This window comes from Dipodomys spectabilis, unplaced genomic scaffold, assembly GCF_019054845.1.
Source record: "Dipodomys spectabilis isolate Male_0828 unplaced genomic scaffold, ASM1905484v1 ptg000001l, whole genome shotgun sequence".
Lineage (NCBI taxonomy): Eukaryota > Metazoa > Chordata > Mammalia > Rodentia > Heteromyidae > Dipodomys > Dipodomys spectabilis.
Window position 1 is genome coordinate 20,914,409 of NW_024870678.1, and position 18,292 is coordinate 20,932,700.

At 40.1% G+C, this 18,292-nt stretch overlaps 1 pseudogene; it reads left to right on the forward strand.

The window, feature by feature from the left end:
- The first annotated feature begins 4,935 nt into the window (after positions 1-4,935).
- Positions 4,936-5,902, forward strand: LOC122122747 (annotated as a pseudogene).
- Positions 5,903-18,292: the final 12,390 nt, after the last annotated feature.

The window sequence follows — 18,292 nt, forward strand, 5'->3', positions numbered from 1 at the left end:
ACACACACACACACACACACACACACACACACTCACACACACACACACAAATGCATTATTAGAGAAAAGTTGAGGTTAGACCCAGGATAAAATGAGTCATGTTTTAATGACTAGATGGAACCTTCAGATTATGGTAACACAAAAGTGTTTATGTCAAGATTCATGGGCTGGATGGATTATGCCAGATGATCACCGGCTTGATAGGCTTTCTATTTTACAAACCAATTTTGCTTCCCCCTTGGCTATAGCAATCATTATTCTGGAAAAGTCATCTTTGAAAAGTAGCATTTTCCTTGTCTTTGTAACCTCACATCACCCATATTTCTAGTTTAGTTACCACAGAGGAAGCTGATCCGCAAGTTCAGAGAGAGCAAAGTTCAGAGTCTTCTGAACGCATGGGTGGTAATTTGAACTTGACCTCAAACTTCAGGGTTACCAGTAAACCTTAACTTTCAGAGACAGAAAACTCACTCTGAAGATAGAAAGGCTATTCATTGCTGTACCTCTGAGGATGGCACACATTTTTAGACGGATCTCTTGAGAGGTGAATTAAAGATTACCATAGGGACCAATCTCTGCTCCAGCTTTCTTATTTTCTATCCATTATACAAGAGTTAAACAACATGTTTGAACGGAACATTGAATAACAAAAGACATTTATGATGTTTACTTAATGTTTTGGACCATTAAGCATCAACGACATGAGTTATAACACATAATATCTGGCCAAAAATCTTTTGACCAGGCTACATTTTACTCCTCTCAGGGCTGCCAGCATCCCTATTTAAAAAAAAAATTAAAAAACAACCAAACCCAACAACTCTGTGCTCTAGCGTTCTCATAGGACTTTGGATTTAAAAGTATCTCATGGTGCCAGAAAGTATCTTTTGAAGTTTACATTAAGATGGATATTTATTTATATTTTTCCCTATAACAATGACAGTGGTTGAGATAAACTGTTTAATTCTAAATAGAAAACACATCTGCTGTGTCTGCATTGTTTGAGGTTGCTGGATGGGTAACAACCTCAACCAAGTAGCACACATGACATTTTCGGGGAGATGTTGTGTGAGGGCTCACAGCTGCTTCATTGTCCTCTTTTGCTTGGCGGGGTGTTGGGGGGAGGATGTTCGGGGTGGCAGAGCCGAAGTTCCCATAAGTGAGCTCACCGTGAGTGGACCTTCACTCTCAGATAGCAGAAGACTGGCAAGGAGTATTTCAGACCTGACAACTTTCTGAAATATGCTTATTTATTTATTCATTCATTCATTTATTATACTGTTAATTTTGTTTAAAGGACATTTAACACATTTTAAAATTTACTTTTGCAGTTATTTTAAGGGCACACAATAGCTATAGACAGATAGATTGATTTAGAAAATGGATATCTTTGTCCTGTTATGCCTTTTATGGCATTTTCTTCTGTTTCATAACTTTCCTATATTCAAAAACACCTTTCAAAAACCTTTTCGAAACCTTTTCCTGTATTCTCTTTTGGTAGGTAATTGCCTTTGTTTTTGCATTGGTGTTGCCATTCTGAATGGGAATCTTGTGTACATTATAGAATTCTTTTCTGCCTATTTTTTGAATGAAGTGAAACCATTGATTAGTATTCTAATGAGTGGCCTAATTGTTTTTCTTATTTCTAACAGTTTTTCAGTCCATGCTGCTGAAGTTCTTCCTGTAAATTGTGATAATGTTCCTTCTCGTAATTATCATGCTTTTAAGTTTATTCTTATACTTACGTTGATTAACCCTTTGAAAGCCATGTGAAATTACAATGGCAACAATGTGTGTGTTAGTCAAATATCTGAGAAAATCATCCTATAAGAAGGAAAATCCTTGGTCTCGGAATGTGGCTTAATGGCAGAGTGTTTGCCTTGCATGCACAAAGCAATGGGTTTGATTCCTCAGTATCACATACACTGAAAAAGCCAGAAGTGGCAGTGTGGCTCAAGTGGTAGAGTGCTAGCCTTGAGCAAAAGAAACTCAGTGACAGTGCCCAGGCCCTGAGTTCAAGTCCCAGAACTGGACAAAAAAAAAAAAAAAAAAGGAAAGTCGTCCTTTAGGTATAAGTTTCAGATTTCTGTCCATGTTCGCTTGGCCCTGATACTGTATTTACAGGTCATGCCAAGCATCATAACAGGAAGAAAAGGTGTGTGTGGGGAGTGGGCAACACTGCTCATTCAGGACAGGCTGAAGTGAGAGAGCCTGAGAAGGAAGGGACGAGGTCCAATACCCTCTCTGTGGGCTTGTTCTCAGTAAGCCAGTTTCTCCAAAAGGCTCCATCCGCTGTATTTCCCTCCCTTTCCCCTGTGCTACTAACATCTGCAGATCAACTTTTCAACATTTAAGGCTTTGGAGCACATTGAAGATCAACTGTCACAGTGGACATGTGCATGTTTATTCTGATTTTGTATATTTTTTTACTGTAATGTAACCTATGTAACTATAAAAGATTTTTTTTGTTGCTGTTATTTTTGTTTTTTCAGGACCTGAGCGCTGTCCTTGAGTGCTCAAAGCTAGCGCTCTACCACTTGAGCCATAGCACCGCTTCCAGCTTTTTCTGAGTAGTTCACTGGAGATAGGAGTCTCATGGACTTTTCTGTCTAGAATGGCTTTGAACCACAATCCTCAGATCTCAGCCTCCTGAGTAGCTAGGATTACAGGCATGAGCCACCAGCGCCCAGCTGATAGATTCTTTTTTTAAGACTTAATCACTTTAATAGAAAAGAATAATTCCTAATATTACCAAGTATCTAATTAATCACATACTAATGGTATTATAAAGGTCTTAAGTATTTAAAAGTAAATATACAAAAAGATCCACATATGGTAAATAGTAATATTTTGTTTTTTATCTAAAGAAATCAGTTTATGCTATATAATTTTTCCTGTTGTTTGAGATTTGCTGAATATATCCCCATAATGTCTTTTAAAGAATGTTTTGACAGAGGGCTTATAGGTCTATAGGTGATAGCCCAGTTGGTCCTGAAATTGTGATCCTTCTGCCTTAACTTCCTGAGTACTAAGACCATCAGAGTATCATCAGGAAATCTTGTGGCCTATGAATGCTAGTAGCTTGATTTAGGAGTGCTATTGGATTAATAGCTATCTATCTATCTATCTATCTATCTATCTGTCTATCTATCATCTATCTACCTTATTTATGACAAAACTGCCACATAGGTTCTAATGAGTTCTTTCCTCAGGAAGCACCAATGGATGGATTTCTGTTTTGTAGTCATTGCCTAGAGTAGTGATTTTTTGCCCTAATTCTATCATTATTTCTTATCCACTACATGTTTGTGCCCCTCCCCCTGACTTTTATACATAGAAATCATGTACCACTGTGATGAGATCAAGAGGTAAAGGCTTCTCCAGGGAATTGGGATGATGTAGGTCATGAAATTGGATGGAGCCCTCAGGTTGGGACTGGTAAGTCCAAAGAAGCTGACTTCCGCCTTTCTGCACACGAGGACCACAGTAAGAAGGAACTGTCTCTGAACCAGGCAACACATCCTCATCAGACACCAAATCTGCCAATGTTTGGATCTTGAACTTCCCAGCCTCCAGCACTATGAGAAAAAATTTTGTTTATAAACCCCGCAGTCTATGATATTCTGTTTTCACAGCACAAACAGGCTAATACTTTAAAAAATCCTCTTAAGATTCCTAAAAAGTACTAATATGCTTTCTAAATTACAAGAACTTCAGGTATGACTGTGAGACAGAGCAGAAGTGCTTCATGTGGAATTCCCAATTCAGCACCCAGAACGTTACCAAGACGCAGCCTCTAGGGGTGAGAATAATAGAATCAATCATTCTTGCTTTACTAAAGACACTACTAGGTGAAATGAAAAGAATGAGACTCTTCCTTAGGTCCCATTGTCCATGTGTACAATCTCACTACTTTCCTGCCACAGCTTTCTTCTTTCACTTTCAAATAAACTTACTCTGATCAAACACACAAAAATAAAACATTTAAAAAAGTAAAGTCATGTGTGCTGAATGTTAAAAACTTGTCACCACAATTCATGTCCACTGACTCGACTCCTGTCCATGCTTCCAAGTTTTACTCCCTTTGACTTTTGCCACAGCAGTGCCAACGTCAACACGATAAAGAAGTTAAAGAATGTCTTAGCATTCTTAGGATCAGGGCTTTGAACTTGTGGATCTCCTGAACTGTCTGGAAACTCTCCCAAGTCCTTGGACCTCACTTTGGAAAGCATTGCACAAGTTCTCTTCTACCAGGAATAGTCTCTGCCACGATCTTCGTCCCAGCTCCACCAGCTGTGCCAGAGATTGGCTGAAAAGTCAGGCATCTCCAGGGCCCTGTCCCCATCAGATCATCACACTTCATCTCTCTGTACACTCCTTCTCACTAGCTCATCATTTTCTTGATTATTTATACTTTTTCCTGAGTTTATTTTCTCTCCCCTCTTTGCTAGGATATAAACTACTTGAGAAAAGCGCTTATTTTTTTCCCTTCACATGTTCATATTTGTTTAGCACCTAGAATAACCACTGGCGTATCACGGCATGGATAAATATTTGGCAAGTGAATAAACAGAGACATTCGTACTTACATAGAGAACATATAGATTGCACCAGTAGTAGCATTCACTTAGGAAGAACCAGACTAGAATGACAGGACTAGGGACAGGGTCTGGGGTGAGGGGTAGGAGGCAGTACAGAAGGTGAGCAGGTTTTATGTTCACAAGTATGCTTCTGGAAGGAAAAAATAAAGCTTTTATGCATAATTACTGTTCTCATTTGGACAGCCATCTCATATTTCTTGGGCTTTTATGTTTTATGTTTATATATAATATATATTACTCTCAATTTGCATTTGGTCATTTTATGTTGCTATAATCAAATAACTGAGGTTGGAGTTTACCAAGAAAAATAGGCTTGGAGGAAGTGCGGGGCCGGCGGCTTCCAGCCCGCATGGAGCCCAACCTGCGTTGGGCATCTCGGAACGCCAATCTATTGTTCAAAGATTTCTTCACTGGGCAGAATTATTGGATCCTACAAATCTGCACATTTTAATTGAAGGAATAGGAAAAATCAAGGCAACTATTGTTCACCAGTGAAGATGCAGCCAGACGCAACCTGAATGACCAAAGGATTAAAGACGCATGGAAGAGGAGTCTTCGACCGTGCACCCTGACAGCAGCAGGCTGGTCCCTGTGCTCTTCCGGCCAGCAGCTTTCCTGCCCTTGGCGGCACCCATGCTGTTTTTGTCAACGATGCCAGCAAAAGGAATGGTATCCACGCTTGTCCCTCAGGTTTCCTTTTATGCCTACACAACGGCTTTCACCATCGGCAATGGCAACACCAGCTGTAGGCGTCATGGAGCAGAGCGAGTGGTGTTAGGAACGGGAGCATTCGGCTCTTCAGCCTTCCTTGGATTGTTCCCTTATTTGGTTCAAATAAAGTATCCCCTGATTAACCCTTCGACCAAAAGGGCTTTACCTATCATCTTTTTCGCCCAAGTCAGTGCGATGAATGTCTTTGCATCCCGAAGTCTTGAGCCCATTCGAGGGATTCAGGTCATGGACAAGGAAGGCTGTGTTCTGGGCCTTTCCAGAAAATCTGGGGAAAGGGCTGTTAGGGAAACATCCATCTCCAGGGCAGTGCTGTTTGGGATCTCAGCTTTGATCCCAGAAGTCTTCACCTACTTTTACAAAAGGACCCTGTTTTACTTGCAAAACCCGTGGTCCTTGTGGACTGCCAAATTATCTTGTACTGTGCTGGTGATGGAACTGATGGTCCAGTATCATTTAGCATGTTTCCTCAAGTCGGACGTGTGCAGAGCAGAAAGCTTGAAGAGGAAATTCAGTCTTCCACAGAAGAAACAGAACTATTCTATAACAGGAGTGGAGGCTATTTTAGGTGAAGTTATCTGGCTTCTGCTTGGAATCCTCCTTTCCTTCAAGGTCTCAGGAGACCCCTGCAAGACAAACTAGCTTTGGAGCTGGGTTCTGAGGCTGGAAGAGGGTCCTAGCTGGCATCGAGGAGCTGGCCTGGGAAAAGATACTGTGAAGTACTAATAAACATCTAAAACTGAAAAAAAAAAAAGAAAGAAAAATAGGCTTACTTAGCTTCACACTTCCTGAAGCTAGAAATACAAGTCAGACACCCCTCTGCTCACGTTTAGTGTAGTCACCCTACCTTGGATCACAGTATAACCGAGGCATGAACAGGGCAGCAGTCACAGTAGAAGAGCCACACATAGGGCAGTTAACCCCATTTTATAGTATTCTGCTTTGGCAAGAACTAGCTTCCTCCTGACGGCAGTGCCCCCGTGACCACTTACCTTACACTGGACACCACCAGCCCCACCATCACAGTGGGGAGCCCACGGCATGACCACACACACACAAACCACACACCCAGCATCCACCTTCCACCCCACTGTTAGTTTATCAAAATGACAGAGGCCAGAATGGCCATGGACCCGCCCCTTCCCCTGTCACTCTCTGCTCCTCTTGGAACACTTTCATCTGCCCTCCCATGGCTAAGTAACTCCCAGCTTCAAAAAAGAAGAATCCTCACTGAGCCCTGATTCCAGTCTCCCTGAAAACACAGACTTCCAATACTCCCTGGGTCTCACCGGGCCCAGTTACCTGCAGCCAGGGAGTCAGGGGCAAGCACTGGATCATGGAAATGAGGAGCCCAGACGGTGAGTGCACACAGAGCCCAACATAAGCTGACGGTGAGCCCTTGTGATCGCTGGTGCAATTCCTCACCTGTTCTGTCACTATGTCAGTATCATCCCAAACACCAGCATTTAAAGAAATACATTAAAGTAAATTTGGAGAATTGACCATACATTGTACTTGCTGCAAATCAAAAGTGAAGCAGTCCCCAATTAACCATCCTTCAGAGAACATGGTCTTTTTTCTCACTAAAAAATTATCTTTAAGTAGTTATAGCAAGGAGCTACCATTTAGGCAAACAGTTTATAAATATAATATATCTTGATCAATGTCACCCCCTTTAATATGCTTACCTATCCCTCTCCTACTTGCCCTTCCCTCATTCTTCTTAATGTTTTAGGATATACATTGAACTTTTAACTGCATTCTCCTCTTCTCCTCCTCTTCATTTGTGTATCCCTTTCCTTGTAACCCCACCCCATCCCTTCTGAGTACTCATTTCTTGGGGTTTTGTTTTGATGAGCTTTATTTGGCCCCTCTAAGCATTTACACTATTTGAGGTGAACGTTGTTTTATTTGTAGCCTTGATGCATTTACTTGGAGATAGAGAATAGTGCAAATGTATGGTCCTGCTTGGGTGATAAGAACTTTTTTCCTCTGAGTACTTTCTTATTTCTTCTCTCTCTCTCTCTCTTTCTCTCTCTCTCTCTCTCCTCTCTCTCTTTCTCTTTCTCTCAGCCCCTCTGTCTCTTTCCTCTCTCTATCTCTTGGTCTGTCTGGCTGTCTGTCTATCTCTCTCTCTTTCTCTCTCCCATTACTACTTCCTAGTTCCTAGTAGTTCCTTTAAGAACTAATCTTAAAGCTAATAAAGATGAACTGAACAATTGAGCAAAACAACACTATTAAATGAATATGGCATAATTATAGAAGTAAGAGGCATAATTATAAAGCTAAGTACTTGGGATGGTTAACCAATAAGCAAAATATAATTCATCTACTTAGTGGGATGCCTGACAAGGAACTTAGAATGAGGGGTTGTTTTTTATTTTTTGTAATTACTTTTTGCTTATTTTGAGAATAATGTGTTGATATGGTAAGTAGTTCCCAAAAAAATCACAAAAATGCATGTCTAGTTTTATTATCCAGGTGTAGGCACACATCATGTTCATTTGTTGTATTGGAAATGTTAGTTACCAACATTGCAATAGTACCATGAGAGCTGTAATTTTTGTCCTTTTGATTTGACAAACAGAACGAAAACCTTTTGCCTCTTACAATTTTTGTTGCACAAGACATTTCTAAAATCAATTACAGTATTCAAACTACAGGAAAAAAACCCACCTTTGTGTAACTGTGGACATTGGTCAGATTGTGAGTCAGCATTTATTATGTGAGAACTGTGTACTCACTGTAAACAAAACAAAAAAAATAAAGACAGAGGACTGAAGTGAAGGGGAAGCCTGCAGAGCTAGGCTGTGGATGGACCTTTGGCAGAAACTCTTCTAACAGGCGGGGTTGGTGGTAGGTCTACCACAAGCACTCCAATGAGGCCTCTTAGGCCTCAGCAGGCAAGAAGCAGCAAGGACAGAAAAAAGAGTAGGTGATGAGGGAACTTAGGGCCTTGACTATGTCTTCTTAAGAAAACTAGAATCTATATCCTGTGCAAGGTGGCAGTTGCTAGAAACTGATCAAGCCATGACTGGCTTCTCTACCCATGTAGCTTTCAAATTTTAGGCTGTGCATTTATAAAAATTAGAACTGACTTTAGAATTGGTAAAGGAAGAGACTATTGTAAATAAATTGTATTTTCTGGCAGAATGAAATTCTATATCATCTCTGGGGTCCATTCTAACTAGAGATGGCTTCTTGTAGGAGTGGTGAAAGTGTGGTGGTTGTAGACCAACATGAGATATGAAGACTGAAGGCTGCCAAGGCTAGGACACCCCATCTCACCACCCCCACCCCGAGGCAGGGATAGTTATGTCTTAACTTTTCTGTTAAGACCTATCTGCAGTCTCTCCTCAAGTCCTCAAGTCTCCTTTGATCTTCAACACAAAAAGATTAAAACACACACTCACTCTCACACACACACACACACACACACACACACACACACACACACACACACACACACACACACAATGATCACAATGATTTCAGAGCACAGGTCACAAGATATGGCCACTTGACCAGCTGCATTGGTGTCGCCTGGGAACTTACTGGAAATGAAGATTCTTAGGACTTGCCACAGACATATTCAAATAGAATTTCTTGGACTAAAGCCCAGCAATTCATGTTTTAATGATCTTGTCAAGTGATTCTTATGTATTTCACAATCAGAGAACTACTGGCCTAAAAGTTGCCAGTTCAAAGGGCTGTATTCTAGTCTTCTTGAAAAATTAGCCACAATGAATACCACCAAGCTTCTAAGTGGCACAAGAGATATATCATCAATATTTCCAGTATGAATTAAGACATCAGTAGCTAATTCTGGTAGTCCGAATTGCCAAGATGTTTTGATAAATGCTCTAGAAAAAAAGAAAGCTGAAACTAGGAAAAACATGTAAGTTCATTATGATCCCTGGGCTATTTCTAGTCAAATAAGTTCCAAGGATTAAAGTATAGAAGCCATCTCAAATACTAGTTTTCTAAATGCATGTGTTGATCTGAAATACAGGAAGTTCTAGACTCTGAGACTCTCATACACATCTTCATAGAACTTCAGACAGACTCAAGTTCCTTAAGTGGTAGATTCAGTCTATCCTCACCCTAGTGACTAGCTCCTGAAGACTACAGAGCTAAAGCCATACTGTCCCCATATTTTTTATCACCAGTGACCTGGGTGGTATCCCTGCTTTGTAATCTTCATCTTCTCAGAAAACGGAGCATATCACTATTGCCTAATTAACAAAAGTCTGGAATGTGTCTTGAGTCACATAAAGAATAACTGATAACCATCCAAACTCAATATGATTAACTTTTAGGGAGTCTTCCTCCTTTTAAGTCAAAGGCTACAGTCTTACTGAAATACACAACTGGACCTATCTGAGCATCATTCTCAGTAAAGAAGCCATTTTTTACCCTCCATGCATGTCACAGGATGACTGATAGAGATAGCGTGGCCGTCGGTGACCCCTGCCTCATCATCCAATGGAGACAAATCTCTATTCTCTGAGATGGACAAGAAGGGAGTTTTCATGCCCAACAGGGTTTTCTTAGTATAAAAGAGAAGAGATTATGATGGCTCCAGAAGACAAGACTGGGGAGAGTGAGCCTCAAATGTTCACCCTGGACCCCTAGTCTGTGTGTCAGAGTAAGTGTCCAGCATTTCTAAAGAAAGAGAAGTGTGTGGACACCCTGTCTCTCTGTTTCAAAGCTCATATGCTATTTTATCTGATGGTAGCATTCTATCGTTGACTTTGACAAGAACGATGACTTTCTGCAGATTGCAAAAAAGGAGTAACAGTCCAAACCAAATTGTAAACCAAGACTGAGATAATCAATGGCCTCATAAAATGAATTCAAGTGGAACCATAAAATAGAGAGTTGAATTTGGGATGACATTGTGGAGAAAGATTTTATGGAAGAAACGAACATGGAAAACTCTTCAAAAAGACATTGATTTAGTTTGTCCACAAAACTCAACAAAACAAGTACCAGGAAATGGGTATTTGAAAGTCGGGGGGGGCAAAGGGTGAGGGGCAGATGGAAGAGGGGAAGAGAGAGGGGAAGAATGCAGTTAAGAATTCATTGTATATACCACAAAATTAGGAAAAATAAGAGAAGGGGTGAGTCCAAGGGGAGGGTAAAGTCTGAAGGGGGGGACACCGATCAAGATACACTCTATACACAAACTGCTTTGTTAAATAGCAAAAACAAAAATTCAGCACATGTCTTACAAAATTAAGAAAGGTGAAGCAAGGGCTGGGCCGGGAGAGGTGGGTGAGACTGTGGGAAGGGGTGACATTGATCAAGATGTACTGTATCCATACACTGTCCTGTGGAATGGCAACTCCGTTTACAGCTACTTTAAGATACTGAAAAAATATTTTTAAAAAATTGAGAAGACATTCTGACCAGAGAGGGAAAAAAGAGACATTGAGGGAGGAAAAGATATAGAGAGAAAAAAATCCATAAACAACTATAAATACAGTATGTATGAAAGGTAGCCTTACCTGACCCTGCGTCCTTCTTGTTCAATGCCTATGGCCAAGGTTCACCTTCGGTAACTGCGCAAGTTATTATACAAGTATCTATCTACATTATTTGTATTTTAATCTGCTAGATGGAAGAGGCTCTCTTTTCTTTAATTTTCATTTCTACCCCAGCCCTTGACAGCCATGTGCTGCATGCAAAGTGAGAACCTCCCCCACAAAAATACATTGCTAACTGGATGGACCCTCTTCAAGATATTAGAGATGAATAAGCAATACTATCCTGATTACAGGATTATGAAGCTGTGAGAGTTCTTTTCCATGCCTTTCCAACGTGCCTGTTTTGGGACTCTTCTCTTGCCACTTGCTTGCAATGGGTTGCTTAATCTCTCTGCACTTCCATTTCATCATTGCTAATGGGAAAATGATGAGGATAAGATCTACATTGTCGTTTGGAGAATGAAATATACAGATAGATAGATGGACAGGTGGGTATATAGTTAGATACTTATAGATATAGATAGAGAGATAGATATTATCAATAAAATTGAATATTTCTTCCTTTATTTCTGGACTACAATCCAGAATCATACAAGAATTGTGCAGAGCAAGAGGATAACAAATAAGACTAAGAAATGCAGAGAAATGTTCAATAATAGCAAAATTAGGGCCCACAAGCAGCTAGATATAGGAGGTGCAGACCCAAGCTTTATGTAGATTTGAGAGTTTAAGAACAGTGAAAACACTCGGGAGTTGGAGAACACAGAATTTCAGTTCAGACCAGCCCAGGAAATGCCAGTTCATTTACACAGTAACTCCTCATCCTCAACTGGAAAGTCTGGGGAGCAGCTGCGCCTTTTCTCCTCATTTCCAAATCTGAGTCCAGCTCCCTTTGACCCATCCTGTAGTTTGGCAGTTTGCTCCACATTCTGTTCATACCTTCTCAGAGAGCTCCAGCCTGTGGAAACTCCAGGCCCAACTCCCTGCAGAGATGCAGCATTGTCACCCACCACACCTTTCCAGCTACTGTGCCCAGCTCCCCTTCACTGGGATTTCCTGTGTGGCTTCTTCTTGACTCTTTAGTCAAGAAGGTATGTCTCTCATGAAAGCAACCACGTTTAACAGTCTTCTAAAAAAATTTCTGTAAGCTTAATATCATCTGAGGACAGTGGCAGTGCAAACAATGTGTAGTTTATTCTATATAGGAGAGTCCTTTAATTTTTTAATTAAAAGAAGTTAGGGCTAATGTTGGAGTCATTTTAAGAGACTGTATTTTAGTAAGCAAGTTTGGTCGCACTTCTTCAGAATTTAATATTTTCTTCCTCAATCACTGTGCTTTGTACAAACCTCTGTCATATTATGCTACCTTCACTTATTTAGCCATCTGTCTCTTCAGTGCAAAAATTCATGTGTGACTGGCACCTGACAATATGTGTCCCTAGAAGTCAAATGTGTGGGGGAAAAAAAGTAGCTCTCAAAATATTTTTAAATAAAACAATTATACTCAGTTAATCAGCATACCAACATGTTTCCAAGTAAAAGATAAGAGAAACATCATTTATCTTGGCATACTTAAAAGGCTTCAGACTTCATAGATTAGGTTACTTGCTGCACAAAACTTGAAGAATAAAAGATGAAAGTAGAATTTATACAAATAAGATACCACAAATCATCTTGGAAATTTTGAATTCTAAAGGGAGTTTTGTACATCTGTTAACACTCAAGTAACCATAAATGGGCCCACTCTCTAGAAATGAAAATGCACACACTAAGCTTTCTTCTCATCTCTTATAACTTCCCATTCCCTTCCATGAAACAAGAGTTGCTTTTAAAACTCAGATGCTATCCCTGTTGACCAGAACCTTCAATACCACCCACGAATTGTTTAGGCAATGTATTTGGAGAATTAACTTTTTTTTTTTGCATGAAAACCAGCAAAACACAAAGTACATTGCTCCACCAAGTTCCTATAGAGCCTCATTGTGCAGCACTGTCATGAGTTTTCATTTTCAGTTACATATTATTAATGGTGGCAATTATTGTTATTGAAATGGTCCCAAAAGATTACAACATGATTAGGACCCAAAACACAAACATTTTAGCAAATATCTTGGCTGCTTAGGGGATAAGCTCCTGTTCCATAGCCAACTTTTTGTTGTCATGCATGTCATGCAATAAAATACAAATGTCCCGAGTGGACACGGGCCTTTGCTATCTTTTTGGATTAAATTATAGCATCGTTCAGATGATTTTTGGTATGTGTGCTACTTTATCTTCATTATGAAGAAAAAGATTTTGGATATGGACTTTAGAGAAAATTACAGCCTCATCAAGACACAAATAAATTATATATGGCCCATTAAAATCTGTCAGTGCAATTCAGATAGCATTTATTTATTATTAGTTGTTTTAGAAGTTTATAGTTATTTTGTAGATTTTTTTTCACTGCACTTTACTTACCCTCATTTAAAATTCTTTTCTGTGGTGGACTGTCTGGTTTAATTTTTATTTCCTTACTTTCTCACTGAGGGCCACATTTTCAAATGCTGTCCTCCTCACCACCACCCTTTTTTTTCCCCCACACATGCTGGGTAACGCAACATTCTTGGATCTTCTGGTGGGATTTCTGCATTGATTGGCATTATGAATGTGGAGAGAAATTTTATCAAGATGTATTTATTACCTGCCATGGTAGTCGATGTCAAACAAAATTGAATATGAACAAAACAAAGATATGCAAAAAAATGAAGGTGGAATGCCCATACTCTCTTGGTACATGACAGAAAAATATGTCCAGTGATGTAGGGAGAATGTGATATACCGTGATTTACCATGAGGAAGCCACTCCCTTATTGTGAAGGAGCATGCCTTTCACTGTGACTGTAGGCATAAATTCACAAAGAGAGCTCCAGTATCTGCTTTCTCTTGTCTACAGGTTAGAAATTACAGTAGAATTACCATCAAACTGAGATCCTTCAAGGCAATGGAATAATGGTACTCTGAAGTGGTAAGAAAATAAGGTACTTAAGGGCTGGGAAGGTGGCTCAGTGGTAGAGCGCTTGCCTTGCATGCCTGAGGCCCTGGGTTTGATTCCTCAGCACCACATAAGCAAAAAGAAAAAAGCCGGAAGTGGTGCTGTGGCTCAAGTGGTAGAGTGCTAGCCTTGAGCTGATGAGCTGAGGGACAGCGCCCAGGCTCAAAGTTCAGGCCCCACAACCGAAAAAAAAGAAAAAGAAAAAGAAAAGAAGGTACTTAATAAAATATGAAAGAGATGTGGTTACTACAATGAGCAAATGACTTGAAGCAATAATCAGAATAGTCTGGTTACAGACAGGTATGATATCTTCTAGATTATCATGATATCTCTAGCAAAGAAATAGATAGCCCATCTACTAAATTATTATTTGTCCTGTATAAGTGAGACCAAATTGTCAGTCTGTGAATGGAAATCTTCTGTGGAGAATTGTTGACTCTTCAATGAAGTTTCTGAACTTGAGCTGCTTTATTGACCTAGAGGCCCTTGAATCAAGGGATTGGTAGTTCATCTTGGAGGAATTGTGCTACACTGTCAAAAACTTACGCTATTAATATTTTCCTAGTTGTTCTCAAATGGACTTATGACTATTTGCTGGGGGTAGCTGTGCATTGGCAGAAGTACACCAATGAGAATGTAAGTGGATCACAATCTCAGCTCTACATTTACATTAATTCCTGGGAACTTCAGACATCACTGTGGTTATTTAATCAGAGTAAGGTTTTACGTTGTGATCTCAGAAATTATCCCATGACTATTTCCTCAGTCCCAGAATGTGTAATTGGAATAACATACATAACCAGAGGCAGATTCCCTATGTTTGTTCTGTCACATTTGTTCAGAGGTCAGGAAAGGTGGTAGGAAAGGCCAAGTGTGAGGGACTGGAAGTATTTACACTTAAAAATCTAGAGAAACAAAAGCAACACTGCATTCTTGGAGAGACAGCAGAGACCAGTCCTATTATGAAGAGCTTGACAATTTCCAGGGTGATGATCTTTACCATATCGCTATTCAACTCTAGCTTGTATAGATGAAACATAAGAAATGACAAAGGATTATCATAACTTTACTCAGGTAGTAACGCCAAGCACACCTGCTGTACCAACTAAGATTGTATTGCTTGAGAAAATTGGCAGGTGTTACTGTTAGAGACACAACCATTGAAGTGACAGATCATTTTCCCCATACTACTAATGAAGACCACTGGACTAGTTTGCATTCAGATAACAAAGCCAACGGTGCGCTTTATTTCACCTCTATATCATAATCTACAGCTTACAGCTTGATTGCTATATCCTTCCAAGAGGCACAATGTTGTTCCATTACACTGATGACATTATATTGATTAAAACTAGTCAGCAAAAGGTAGCAACTGCTTTATATAGATAGATAATAGATATAGAAGACAGACAGACAGACAGACAGATATGGGTGTTGTCTTTCAGTGAAATATCTAGGAGTCCAATGTCAGACGAAGCTGAGATATCTTTTCTAAGGTAAGTGATGAGTTAGTGAATATGATTCCTCCTACAACAAGAAAAAAAGAAATCATATGAGAGTGCTATAGTTTGAATAGATGCCCTTGTGTAAAAATTTGGTCCTGGAAATTGTGCTGTGGCTCAAGCGGTAGAGAGCTAGCCTCAAGATGAAGAGCACAAGGACAGCGCTCAAGCCCAGAGTGGGGTATGGGGAGGGAAGTTAGATCATTGAGAGTATACTCTTGAAAAGAATATTGGAACCTCATTCTCTTCCTGTCTCTCTGTTTCCTGTCTTCCATGAGGTGAACAGCTTTGCTTTACTGTGTCATGATCTATGGCTTTATTATAGGTACAAAAGCCATGGAGCCAGCTGACCATGGGCTGGAAACTCGGTAGCCATGAGCCAAAATAAATCTGTCCACTTTATAGATGATTATCTCATGTTTTACCACACTAATGGAAAACTAATTCACATGAGCTTTTTGAACATGTAGAGGCTACATGTTCTTTATTTGTATGTGTTGTTCCATTCCATTTATTGTGTCATAAAAAAAGACAGTTCTTCGCTGGGTGCTGGTGGCTCATGCCTATAATCCTAGCTACTCAGGAGGCTGAGATCTGAGGATCAAAGTTCAAATTCAGCCTGGGAAGGAAAGTCTGTGAGGCTCTTCTCTCCAATTAACCACCAGAAAACCAGAAGTGGCACTGTAGCTCCAGTGGTAGAGTGCTAGCCTTGAACTGAAGAGCTGAGGGACAGCGCCCAGGCCCAGAGGTCAAGCCCCACAACCAACTAAAAAAAAAAGCCAGTTGTTTTGAGTGGAACCCAGAACAAGAGAAGGATCTATGACAGTTTCAGGTTGCTTGCTATGTTGGCTGCTTTGTGACTTGGGTGCCACACCTCTACTGATGAATCACACTTTAAAATGTTAAGAAAATCCCTGTCATGCTCTGTAAATATTCTTCCTTACAGAAAAATAATTGGCTTGTTTCTGGACCATAGTAGAGACTGACTTGATTATGAACCACCAGTTTACATTAGGAACTGAGCTGTCCAGCATACATTTTCATCTGGCCCACTAAGCCGCAAAAGTGGGAATGGACCCAAATATTCCATCATCAGATGGAAATGGTGTATATACTAACAGGGTCTGAGCAGGCCCAGAAGGCACAAATAATTTATATGAGGTGTCCCAAATATCCATACACCCTACTGCTGCTATGCTACCTTTTCCCTTATATATATACATGTATATATATATATATATATATATATATATATATATATATACACATGTATATATATGCCTTCACAGGAAGTTTTCTCTGACCAATTAAAGAAGAAGAGAAAATTTAGGACCTGATTTACACATGACTCTATATCCCAGACAATGTCTTCATTCATTTGTGTTACTATAACAAAAGAACCAAGATGGGTAATTTTTTTTTGTCAGTCATGGGGCTTGAACTCTGGGCCTGACTGCTATCCCTGAGCTCTTCAACTCAAGGCTAGCACTCTTAACATTTGAGTCACAATGCCACTTCTGGTTTGCTTGTGGTTCATTGGAGATAAGAGTCTCTTGGTCTTTCTTGCCTGGGCTGGCTTTGAATCATGATCCTCAGATCTCAGCCACCTAAGTAGCTAGGATTACAGGTATGAGCCACCAGCACCCAACAAGATGGGTAATTTTTTTAATTACAATTTCTGTTCGGTTGAATGCTGAGCAGGAATTTATTTCTTACAATTTTAGAGGCTAAGAAATCCAAGATTAAGATCTTAGCATATTTGGCACCTGGGAAGAACACTAAGATGGAACTTTACTGTATCTTCCAAAGAGGAAGAGGTTGTAGCCTCTGAGGGTAGGAAGGACTAAGAGCAAGAGAGCACTTTCATTCAAGCCAGTTCCAGTCATAGGAGCAGAATCCTCATGGCTTAACCACTTACCAAAGGCCACATATCTTCCTATTAGTGCAGAAAAGATTCCATTTAAACATCATGGTAGATTGGATTGGATACTAGCATTCAAGCTATAGCTGGCAGGTATTGCCTAGAAGGGAGCAAGTATAGTACTGTGGTCCCTTATTGGAGCATCCCCAAAGTGTGGAACATCAGGGTGTACACCTGTTTGTTCATTATGGATGGGAGAAAAATTGCCGTAGGTTTGTCTGGATAGCCAAGGTAAACAACTGGAAAATTGGTGACATGAAGGTCTGGGGAAGAAGTCATGTGGATAGACCTCCTCAAGGTAGAAAGAATGTGAACACAGTTGTGTCTCATGATTACCCATCAGAAGTTGACCTCAGCACTGTAGAATTTTAATAATCTTACACTGATTGGTTGCTCCTGTGTAAACCAATCAATATATATATTTTTTCTCTAGCCGCTACTGTCATCATTCAAGAGGCTTGTGAACAAACTTGCCATAATGCGGGGAACAGAGCTCATGCATGGGGTCAGCAATATAGATTAAACTCAACACAGCTGGCTTGGTTACAGCCATTGTTGAATGTTCAGTCTGTAGAGACCCACACTTTATTTCCATTGTATAATTATTCCCCAGGATAATCATCCCACTACCTGGTGGCAGGTTGATTACACGAGACCGCTTATAGTATAGCACTTTGTTCTTATTGGAATGGATATTTACCTTGTATATCAACTTGCCTTCTCTGCATGTAGTGCTCCCCTGCCACTTGGTAGCAGATGGACTTACATAATGTCTTATCCATCCTCATCATATTGCATAAGGCATTGCAAATAAGCAGCAGCAATAGTCCCAGACACCAAGAATTCACTTCTCTTATCATGTTCAGTGACATCCTTAAGTTGATAGATAGTGAATAGCCATTTGAAGACACAGCTATAATACCAGCTAGGGTTGTGGTGGGAGGCTGGCTTTATGTGCTCTAAATTAGCACTGATATATCCTCTTTTATCTCCCAAGATTCACAAGACCAAGAATC